This window comes from Mandrillus leucophaeus, unplaced genomic scaffold, assembly GCF_000951045.1.
Source record: "Mandrillus leucophaeus isolate KB7577 unplaced genomic scaffold, Mleu.le_1.0 Scaffold397, whole genome shotgun sequence".
NCBI lineage: Eukaryota > Metazoa > Chordata > Mammalia > Primates > Cercopithecidae > Mandrillus > Mandrillus leucophaeus.
The window spans coordinates 1,568,200-1,576,341 of NW_012104220.1; positions in this window are offsets into that span (position 1 = coordinate 1,568,200).

Genomic DNA, 8,142 nt, shown 5'->3' on the forward strand with positions numbered 1-8,142 from the left:
TCCTCACATGGGCAGTGAGACTGTTTCTGCCCCGCCTGCCAGAACACACAATCAGGAGTGGTAGTCTTTCTAAACGTTGCCTCTTTCTGTTGTTATGGTGTTTCACAAATTCAGACAAGCCTCTAGGTATCACTCTCTTTCCTCTGTGAAGTAAAAATCCCTAAAGACTTCTTCTCCTTAAACCTTTACCATCCCCCTACCCACCCCCGCCCAGGCCTTCTAAGAGATAACACTTGCCTTCTGCTTTGCCTCCAGCTTCTGGGCAAAATAAAGTGCCTTCCATGGGATGTCTTCCAGACCGTCCTGTAGGATCTCACACCCACCTCTGAGAGCAAACCGAGGGGGGCACCCCGTCTACATTGACACGAACACGATTGCAGGGCTTTAATTTTATTTCGTCGACTTCCCTTTGCAGCTTGCCTGTCTCTCCCATGTCTGCCACCCGCAGCAGGAGATTAAAAGAACAGAGGAGGTAGGAGCTCTTGTGAGAACCACGGGAATTTTGGCAGAACCTTTATGGGAACCATATGGCAGCAACTCTGAAGTACATGAAACATTTCTAAGGGAGACGACTCTATTATTCCCAAAGAACGTTTCTCATCTGTCTTGAGTGCACTGAGCACCCCTGCCAAAGGATGGGAATAATATTTTCTGAAAAGACTGTATGGATGCAGATTATATCTGACCTCAATGTATCTATTAGTAGCAGATCAGCATTATACTCCACAATCTATTAATAAAGGGAAAAGACAATATGTATGTTTCTAATATTCTCTAGCTATTCATTACCTTCCTATAACACATTTTACTCATCTTTTGTAATGAAGGGACTGGATAAGTGCCCTTCAGTTTTTTTATCTTTGTAGCAGTCTCCTTTGGTCAATGGAGATCTCATTCAGAACTCCAGTACACAGAAAAGATGATGATGAATCAGATATGGTTGAAGCAAGGGGAGAAGCTCTGGCTGCTCTTTTTTGGCCTCTCCCTCACTTTTTTCTTCTTTTCCTTTCTTTTCTTTTTTTTTTTTTTTTTTTCAGATTTCTTTCCCAGACTATCACTCTTTGTTAACTTTAAACAGGCAGAACAAGGAGAGACATCTGTCCCCTCCGGTTCTACCAGAGCCAGATGTGCCTTGCTCTTTTGTTCAGAAACACAAGACAGTGAGTTCACACTGCCTTCAATGGGCCCATGACTTTCCAACCAGCCCTGCAGTCTAGAGAGACTCTTCACATAGCCATCCAGTGAGCAGCAGTCAGCTAATGACCAGAAGTAGTACTCCTGGAGGAGAAGCCAGAACACTGCCTCGGGACCGGGCAGTGGAGGAGTCCCAGGTAATGGAGGAGATGTAGACAAGGAGAAGGGATGTGAGAGTGACTGAAGAAGGTTCTTCCAGGCAGGAGAGAGTCCTGGAGATAATTTTTTTTTCTACCTTAAGCCCTAGAGCTCTATAAACAAATCTAACTTCCTAGCATAGAGGGGTCACAAAGAGAAGTACCAGAAAAATCATGTGTGGTATTTAGAAACAGAAATAGTAAGAAAAATAGCTGTATAGTGGTTAAATTATGGGTAGTGGAGGCAGAAAATATGCCTGCCTTGAATTCTAACCTTTTATCAACCACATAGAAAACAGATGTTAAGATTAGGAAAAAACAAACCTGCTTGGACTGGAGAAGTGAATAATTCTGTTCAGAAACACTAGGTCAGGATGAAGGAAGGTCTCTAGAATACAACTGGATATCACCACTCCCAAACCATTTTTGATTTAGGATTTTAAAAATCTCCCAGTGAAAACAGATTGGAGCCCTCACACCACACTCATGCCTTTATATGGCGTGAATTTTTAAAAATATACTTAAGCTTCAGTTCATTCAGTTTTGGATGTGTATGGTTTCTTTCCTAGGTAGTCTTGACTTCTCTCATGAACTTTTAAGGAGTTTGTAAAGTCCTAAGCAAAGAACAATTCAGGCACTTTCATGGAAGTGCCCCTGGACCAAGAGGACTCAATTATCGGTCAGCTGGAGGCATGATAGTGTTCCCTAATGTGAAAGAACATAAAAGCACCTTTGAAATGTGGTCACAAACATGGATGGATCTGGAGGCCATCATCCTAAGCAAACCAATGCAGGAACAGAAAACCAAATACCACAGGTTCTCACTTACAAGTGAGAGCTAAACACTGAGTACATATGGACACAAAGTAGGGAAAAACAGACACCAGGGTCTTTTTGAGGGTGGAGAGTAGGAGGAGGGAGAGGATTGAAGAACTACCTATTGGGTACTATACTCATTACATGAGTGATTAAATAATCTGTACATCAAACCCTTGTGACAATTTACCTATATAGCAAACCTGCACATATACTGCTGAACCTAACATAAAAGTTTAAAAAATGTGATCACTAAAGACATATATGTGCTTATTAACATTTTCTGAGAACATATTCTAGAACAAGAGGCAAATACTAGTAGTATTTGCTTTCTCTGGACATAAGTCAGGATACTTTTAAGAAATACGTATTCCTAGCATACTAAGAAAAGTTGCAGAGGAACCCTTTGACAGGAAACATACAAGACCAGCTCCAGTCTTCTATGACCATTGTTAGATTTTTTTAAACAGTATTAGTTTACTTTAGTGTGCACTTAATGTAGGGATCATGTTGTAGTTTTAGAAGCCATTGCTTCTTCCTAGATAAATGGCCTTGGGTATTTCACTTTCAGAGATCCTCATCTGAAAATGTGACGGTGATGATGATGATGACAACAATGACACCTACATCTATACAAACCCACTTTACAGGAGTAGGAAGGGGCTGGTGCTTAAGTACTAGCCAAGGAGCTTTGTTCTAGCATCTAGGTTCTCAAGCTGGTGGGGTCAAGATCAGAATGAGACCTATTGGTGACATAGCAGGATAACAATTTGGTAGTCCTGAAGCAGGTGTCTCTTTGTTTTGTTTAAATATCTGTTCAACATTTTCTACAGGAGATGTTGAAGACTAACAGGGGAAAGAGCACCTTGGGCTGCAGACCACCAATTTCTATCTTCCCTCTTTTTCTCAGCAACTTAGCTCTTGCCGGCTATGGCTACTCAATAATTTACCTTGAGTGTCTTGTCACTCTCCCCTCCAAAGTGGCTTATTTGTGTTTTTCTTACACGATACACACTACTCTCCCTGAGAGGAGTTATGGAAATACCATCTTTCTCCACATTTTTATATTTCCAGGTATAGTTTAGACCACAAATGTATTTTGATGCTTGGAATTATTGGCACTCCAGGAAATGGCCCTACTGATCTCCCAATTTAAGTGGAGTCTGGGTAGGATTTCCTCCCTGGCAACTTTCCAGCTGAACTGACCTTCCAATTTAATTTGGTTCTGGGTGGGTTATCCCGCCAGATCAGCCACATAACTGCAGAGTGAAGAGCAGCCAAAGTCTTGGCATTGTGAGTCCAGCTGGTATGAACAATAGCAATTAACAAATTGAAAAGACAAAAGTTGAGTTGAAAGTGAAAGACAATAATCTTTGATGTTGGGACTAGGGGACTGTAATCAAACAGAAGCAGGTCAGGAGTGAAAGATGTGTGTCATGGTACCTGGGTTTTGGGCAATTGCAATCAATGGTTCAGCAGTGTCCTGCGCTTGTCTGCACTTACTAATGACTCCAAGGCGAATCATTGCATTAGGGTGACTTAAAGGTTGAAGAAGACATGTTCCAGGGGTGTTGTGGGAATTAAGTAAGATAGAAAGCAAGCAAGCAAAGAAAGGCTCTTGTAATGCCTACACAACTAAGCAAATGCTATGATTACTGCCTCAACTGTCCTAATTACCAATGTTTCTCAACTCCAATTTGTTCAACACTTGGTCTTCTTATGGAATGCAATTAACTCAAGAGAGAGAGATGAACAAACATCATGGGATTGGGATTCAGACAGAGCTGGATTCCAATCCCAACCTCAAAATCCAAAACTATGAAAACCGTGGAAGACAACCTAGGCAATATCATTCTGGACATAGGAACGAACACAGATTTCATAACAAAGGCCAAAAGCAATCACAACAAAAGCAAAAACGGACAAGACAGGATCTTTTGCATAGCAAAAGAAACTATCAACAGAGTAAACAGACAACCTAGAGAATGGGAGAAAATTTTTGCAAACTATGCATCCAACCAAGGTCTAATATTCACCATCTATAAGAAACTTAAACAAATTCACAAGGGAAAATCAAATAACGCCATTAAAAAGTGGGCTAAGGACATGAACATACATGTCTCAAAAGAAGACATACATGCTGTCAATATGAAAAAAAGCTTAATATCACTGATCATTAGAGAAATACACATCAAAACCATAATAAGGTACAGTCTCACACCAGTCAGAATGGCTATTATTAAAACATAAAAAAATAGATTCTGGCTAGGTTGCAGAGAAAAGAGAACCCTTATACACTATCGTTGGGAGTGTAAATTAGTTCAACAATTGTGGAAAGCATTATGGCGATTCCTCAAAGAGCTAAAAACAGAATTACCATTAGACTTAGCAATCCCATTACTGAGTATATACCCAGAGGAATACAAATCATTCTACCGTAAACACACATGCATGAGAATGTTCATTGCAGTACTACTCACAATAGCAAAAACATGGAATCAATCTAAATGCCCATCAGTGACAGACTGGATAAAGAAAAGGTGGTATATATACACCACGGAACACTATGCAGCCATAAAAAATGAGATCATGTCTTTTGCAGGAACGTGGGTGGAGCTGGAAAACTATTACCCTTAGCAAACTAATGCAGGAACAGAAAACAAAATACAGCACATTCTCACTTATAAGTAGGAGCTAAATGATAAGAACTTACAAACACAAAGAAGAAAACAACAGGCATTGGGGTTTACTTGAGGTGGGAGGGTAGGAGGAGGGAGAAGAGCAAAAAAGGTAACTATTGGGTACTGGGCTTAATACCTGGGTGATGGAATAATATGTACAAATCCCCATGACACATCTTTACCTAGGTAACTCACCTTCACATGTACCCCCAAACCTAAAATAAAAGTTAATTAAAAAAAAAAAAAAATCCCAACCTCATCACTTATTAAGTTTGTAAAGTTAATCAACTCACTTAACTCTGAGACTCAATTTTCTATGCTCTAAAGTGGGGATAAATAATAGTAGTTTGAAGGGAGATTGTGAGGTTGAATAGAGCATTCACAGGGCCAGGTTCATAGTAGATAGCCGATGAATGGCATTTTTTATTGTTATTATTTTTATTATTGAACTGTTAGCTTGGGGCTCTTTGAAGGAGACTCCTTCCTAAGAATTACCTTTCCTTAGCATAAAGGACAATTCTTCAGGGCACTCTAGCCAGAGGAGGAGGTCCTCAATTTAAATTCACTGTTTGTAAAACTATGGACTTAAAACAATCCAAAATATAGGTATTTTAAAAGTGTTTGGATGATAGCAAGAAAACTCCAGGGTCACCACCATAAAATATTAGGTTGGTGAAAAAGTAATTTTGGTTTTTGCCATTGAAAGTAATGGCTGAAACCTCAATTACTTTTGCACCAACCTAGCAGCTTCAGCTTACACTTGCTGTGTCCTTAGAGAGGAAAAGAAGTGAGAAAAAGGAAGGGAAAAGACTAAAATGTTCAGATAATTCAAGGAATTGTTTTTGGTTTTGTTTATCTCAGTACAAGACTTCTCTATTGAATTAAGATTTTTGGATTTTAAAGTTCTGAATTGCATATCAATGTCTTCAAAGATTAGGGAAGACTATTTGAACTTTCCAGATTGTGTGAACTATTCTGAGAATTTCTGTGGTATGAGGAGAAAAAAAATCTCAGTAAAGATTCATTCCTGAGAGACTGACTGAAATATGCTGAAAAGTCTGGTTGAAGTCAACAGACCCCATGCAGTCCAGACACATAGCAGGCTTCCCAGAGAACCCTAGGAGAGCAGGTCTTGAGTCACTTTCCTCTTGGCTCCTAACCAGGAGGCTAAAGAACATATGAGCCAAAGTCTTGGGAAATTTACATCAGGCCAGCAATTCAACAGGTCTTGGCCACACACAGATCCAGCTTCTGTAAAGAGTTAAGTACCAAGGATTCATAGAGACCACAGCACAGATGTTTTCAGGCTCGGTTTCCTATTGTGTCCACCCACCCCGACTTCCCGTACCCTCAGCCCAGACCCACAGCCCCTGCCTTTCTACCCTCTCACGATTCACTTGTTCAACGTGTCTCCATTAAGTGTCTCTAAGAGCCCCACAGCTGCATTCCTACTCTCATACTCTTCTCTCAGAAAGAACAAATATTTGGATAAATTTTGTATAATTTTCCTGCCCCATGCAGCCCGATAGGCTTCATTTTACAATAAGTTGGAAAATATGCTTCTCAGAGATTGCACTTCTCTGGGAAAAGAGAGCACATTTTGCTAAAGCCGGTAACCGTGGTCTCCTAAGAACTCATCATGTTCCATAACGCATGGGAAACCAAGGTTACTATTCCATCCTCTGCTTGTAGCAGCAAAACAGATGCCTCCCCAGCCCCCAGTGCTAAACACCTAGAGCACTGTATCCCAGGAACAGATTAAAGTGGTAGCTGGAAGCATACCCAAGCCGAGGATTTACAGATGTTCAATAAAACCTGCAGACAGCCCACCAAAATCCCCGCACAGAGCTGCAAGGGCACACATCCAGCTCAGTTGGAAATGGGTCCATAGTGAGGGAAAGAAACAAGAATCATAGCTGCTCCAGATGCATGTTAGTTACAAAGGATGCTGAGGAGCTCAAGCGCATCTTTCAAGAATAGCAACTTTACAATCCATCTCAAGCTTTTTTGAACTTCAGAATTCTCACTTCACCATTAAAAATGTTCTGTTTAGTCAGAGCGTATAACAGATATCTTGCTGCCAAGAAACGGTAAGATGCACAAGCTGAGACAAGCTTGGTGTGAGGCGGAGAACACAAATACCCCAAAAGCCACTGAGTGGCCAACCAGAGGGCTTGGCACCAAACGGGCCTTCACGTCTTATTAATATTATCCTTCTCTTGATTGCCCTATTTGGACACATTTGTAAAATGTATTACTCACTCCACCCTTTATTCCCCAAATACAGCAGATGGTTTTAGCGCAGTGTTTCAAATCAGATGTTAGGCAGAGAGACCAAGCTGGAGCTCAGAGCATCTGGATTTTCAAGAAGCAGCACGCGGAGCATGTGAGAAAGCTAGGAGGGAACAGAGGGGAGAGATTGTTCAGGGTACTTACCAGGCCATTTTTAGCCAGAAGGAAAATAAACCCCCAAGTTGTGTAATTATTATTTCTTTAACTTTAGTGAGAAGAAAGGTACAGGCTCACAGAGCAAAGTAAATCTATTTACTAACTTATTTCAGGAGCCAGACATTTTAGGTAAATTCTTAAAGACACAGACAATGTGCTATCACAATTTTTCTCTCCAATTTTTTTTAAATCAGGTGTTGAAAAGAGATTATAAATGAGGATAAAAATATAAAAACAAGTAATTCAGCTCAGTGCAGTATCCATGTGTTTCCAAAACCTAAGTGGGTTGCATTCACAAAACACAAAAGGACATGTTTCTAAAAATTAGACTTTGTCTTGTTTAAAGATTGTCAGGTACGGAATTAGTTAAATTGTGAGGCAAAGACACAATTACTTGTTTGCGTCAATAACTGAAAAAGATTAAGGAGCCCAAGTGATTTCATAGTGTCCAGTTGCATATTTGTCAGCCTCATTGCGTTGCCAGCTTGTTAGTAACAATAACTCAAGATGAGATCTTGGGCAAGCTATTTAATCTTTTCCATGGTTCCGGTTTGCTTATTTGCAAAATGAGAAGGTTGGATCATATTCGCTCTGAGGCCCTTTCTTGCCCTAATATTCTACAGATAGATGAAATCCCACCGAATTAAGTAATTCATGTAAAATATATAATGCATGTCTTACACATAGGTGGTGAATAAGTGTTTATTAATAATAATAATATAAACTTCTGATATCTGGCACTATTATTCTAGCAATTATTCTTGAACACTGACTGTTTTAATGTAGAGAGAAAAGCAACACTGAACAGCTCCCACCTAGAACTTGACCCAGGTTTGATCCACAGAGGAACAGGGAAAAGCAAGTGC